Here is a 4,402-nt window from a genome sequence, read left to right as displayed (position 1 = left end):
TTTCCCGGGTTTTTTTTTGGTTTTTTTTTTTTTTTTTTTTTTTTAACCTTTTCATTTGCAAGACTGGCTAGGGCTCTGACGTGGTGTTCTTAATTCGGGATTTAGCAGGGCGGAAAACCCATAAGTTTTATTAAGTAAAATTTATGAGGCCACTGGTTAGAACTGAGCTTCTGCACTAGGCTCTCCAGATCAAACCAAAATGGTGTCATGCATCCTGCAGTTCCATACCAAGCACAAACTCCGTAACTTACCTGACTTTCTAAGAAATAAGGAGCGGGGCACTGAGGCAAGCAGAGCTTTGTGAGTTCAACGCCAGCCTGATCTACATAGCGAGTTCCAGGCTAGCTGGGGCTACAGGAAGACCCTGCCTCAAAGAGACCAAAAATAAAAATAAAAAAAACAAAAAGAAGAAACCCTGAGAGGAAAGCAGTCAAATCTCCCAAACTGGCCAGTTTTCAGTGACATAAGAAAGTGTCCTCTGCTTTGACCCTTACAAAAATGTAAGTGAAGTAATCTAAGTTAATCAGAACTTCTACACTTTATTGTCCTTGTTCCCTCCCCACAAATCCCACTTTCTGCCAAGCATGGCAGGGCGCTTTAGTACTCTGCTGCCTGCGGCTGAAAGCTTGCAATTAACAGGTGAACTTGGGCTACAAAGTGAGGCACTGTCTCACAAAATACAAAAATAAAACATGTTTCGCTATTGCTCACAGGGAGCTCTCATTCTGTATTGTAGAATGAATTCCCAATTTATGACTCAAGCCAGCCCATCTATAACAACTAAAAGCTGGTTGTGTGATTAGTATCCAACTTTTTGCCTATCATAAACCACAATCTTAATTCATTTAACAAATATATATTGCCATGTGCATTGTAGTAGATCTAGAAAAATCAGTAAACAAAATGAAGATTCCCTTTTAATATAAGGAGATTTAAAAACAGTGAATAGCTGGGTGTGGTGGGATATACCTTTTCCAGAACTCAAGTCAGAGGCAGGTGGTAGGTAGATCTTTGTGATATCCAGGCCAGCTGGGGCTACATAATGAGTCCAGGCCAGCAGGGGCTACAGGCAAACAAACAGAAAACAAAAAATCTTCAGCAAGAACCGAAGAAAGGCCAGGCACGGAAAATGTTATGGCACATTGTAAGTCCTATAGATAGATATAAAGTAGGGAAAAGGTGGAGATAAAGTGCTTTGCCATTTTGAATAATGTAATGCAAGAAAAACATCACAGAAAGCCTATTAGATTTGAGCAAACAAGTGAGATGGTCAGATTATTAATTTTTTTTACTCCATTTGAGTTTATTGAAGAGGTGTGTGCTACAGCATATATGTAGTGATCAGAGGACAACTTTTGGGAGTCAGTTTTTATCGTCTACCATGTCAGTCCAGAGGCTGGAACTCAGTTCATCGGGCTTGATGGAAGGGGCCTTTGCCTGCTAAGCCATCTTGCTGGCTCCAGTTGTTTAAAAATATTAAGAAACTCAAAGAGGGGCAAGGAAAAGCAAGGCTAGTTGATGAATTATTGTAGTAACCCAGCTGGCTTCACTGGGGTGGTACCAGTTTGACTCCTAAAACATAGGCTGGATACAGGTTGTTAGGAAAAATTACTCCAAAGTTCTGAGATGAAGTAGCAGTCAACATGGATCTGCCCCTTCCCCTTTTCTATCTTTTTTGTTTTGTTTTGTTTTGTTTTGAAATAGGGTTTCCCTGTATCCCCAGCTGGCCTTGAACTCACAGAGATCTGCCTGCCTCTGCCTCCCAAGTACTGGGACTACAGGCATGCGCCACCATGCTGGGCTCTGCGCTTTATGTTTCTAAGCATTGAGAGTCCTAGTTTTCACAGATATGTTGCAGATGGCAACAGAATACAAAGACCAATAATTTAGATGTTAGTATAGTAGTTGCTTTAGAGCCAAATGACCTTTGAATACTGGCCCACCAGCATTTAGTCACTAGATAAGTGATTTAGGCAAATCACTATCTGGTACTAAGTTTCCTCCTCTGTAATATCCAAATGCCTGATGCAAGGTTTAAATGACTTCACATTGTAAAGCTCTTAGAACAATGTCAAGGGGTCAACTAGCTATTATTGTTTCAACCCTTTGTCTCTCCCAGGGCCTAGGTAAAACTTTCAGGCTTTGCAAAAAACTTGTTTTTGAATCTAATGCCTTTAGGAGCTCTATTACTGAGCTATATATATCCACCAAGTAATTTGTGTTCACATGTGGTGTGTGCATGTGTGCTGACCATGCATGTGGAAGCCAGGGGATCAGGGGATGTCTTCATCATTCCAGGTTATTTCCTGCCTCTCTCTCTGCCTCTCTCTGTCTCTGTCTCTCATTCTCTCTGTCTTTTTGAGACAGTTTCCCTGTAGTCCCACCTTGCCCGGAACTCCCTAGGTAGACCGGGCTGACCTTAAACCCAAAGAGATCCACCTGCCTCTGCCTCCTGAGTGCTGGGGCTGAGTGCATGCGCCACAAAGTCTGGCCTAATTCCAGCTTATTTTCTGGGACGGGGTCTCTGACTGATCCCAGAGGTCAGCAGTTCATCTAGGCAGGCTGGCACACACCAGTGCTCCAGCTTTTTACTTGGGTGCTGAGGATCCAAACTCAGGTTCTTTCTCATGCTTGCCTGGCAAGTACTCTACTGACAACCATGGCTTCTCCAAATCCCAAGTGACTTACTTTTTGATTTGAAAAAAAGAAAAATCAGGACTGGGAAGATGGCTCAGCAGTTAAGAGCACCTACTACTTTTCCAGAGAATATGGGTTCAGGCTGGGCATGATGGTACTACACACCTTTATCCCAGCACTGGAAGCAGGCAGATCTCTGAGTTCCAGGCCAGTCAGGGCTACATAGTGAGACCCTGTCTTAAAACTCAAAAAAACAGAACAAAACCCCAGAAAACCTGGGTTCAGTTTCCAGCACCCACACGGCAGCTAACACTTATCCTTAACTTCGGTTCCAGAGGTTCCAATACACTCCTTCCCTCTGGGGCATTGCATGACATAGGTGCAGTTAATATAGGTGCAAAACATGCATACTCATAAAATAATCTTTAAAAAAAAAAGATGACTCATGTATGTTTCATTACTTACTGGAATAGCTCATTACTAGCATCAAACCCAATATTGGGGCAGCATTCATACTTGGCCACAGCACAGAATTTACAATAGAAACTGACCAAATATGGAATAATAGAAAAAAATAAAGATTAACTCATGGGCAACTGGACAAAAAATAGAAAAAATTCAACAATATTGCTCATGAGCTATTCCTTTTTAAAAAAATATTTTATTATTTTGTGTGTAAGTGTATTGCCTGCATGTGAGTGCACTCATGTTGTGCAATGCTGAGGAGGTCAGAAGAGGGCTTCAGATTCCCCTGGAACTACAGTTAAGAACGGTTCATAGCCACCATGTTGGTGCTGGGAATCGAACCCGGGTCCTCTGTAAGAACAGTCAGTGCTCTTAACCACTGAGTCATCTCTCTAGCCCTATTCTTATTTCTTTAAAGTATATTCTAGAAATCATTACAGATATAGATTTTTAAAAATTCATTCTTGTGTATGAGTATTTACCTGCATGTATGTTAAGTGCACCATGTGCATGTAATGCTCCCAAAGGCCAGAAGAGGACGTTGGATCTCTGGGAACTGGATTTATCCAGGGTTGCTACCCGCCATGTGAGTCCTAGGAACCAAACTTGGGTTTTCTGTAAGAACAGCCATCTTAATTGCTGAGCCAACTCTCCAGCTCCATATGGAAGAAAATTTAGTCAGCTTTGTGAAGATTTCAGAATATACATATCCTTGGCATAGGGAGAGCCTACCATAGTTTCACTGGTTGCCTTAATAAGCTACTTGGATTTTATGAGCCTCTCAGACATTAGGTGTAAAAAGTTGATGATTATCAGGATTTTCACACATGATCACAACAAAAAGCCAACATCTCCCAAAACATAGTAAGTTACAATTTCTAGTGAAATATTTATTTCTATGCTATATTCATCTTGATCTCTTATTTTCCACTTTATATATAGACATTTTTTCTGAATATAGGTACAATCTTTTGCATTACCTTCCTAAATCATTATCCCACAGTCTGTTTTATTTCAACTACATTATTATTATTTAGAATAAAATATGCTAAAGCCAATTGTATTCCAATAACTTTGTGACTATCGGAGAATTAAGAATAAATAATGGAAATATCTTACTGATCCTCATCTAATTTCAGGAAAATCCCTTCCCTAAACAGTAATTCTGCTTTATGAATTCTCTTTGTGTAAACAGCAACAGAAAAGTGAAATCACAGGAAATCTCTGATTGTTTACGAGATACTGTGTGTCCTATAGCTCATCACTGGTAACACTTGACAATCAAGAGTGAGTTAATAGG

This window comes from Nannospalax galili, unplaced genomic scaffold, assembly GCF_000622305.1.
Source record: "Nannospalax galili isolate Female #2095 unplaced genomic scaffold, S.galili_v1.0 scaffold518, whole genome shotgun sequence".
NCBI lineage: Eukaryota > Metazoa > Chordata > Mammalia > Rodentia > Spalacidae > Nannospalax > Nannospalax galili.
This window is presented reverse-complemented; position numbering follows the sequence as displayed.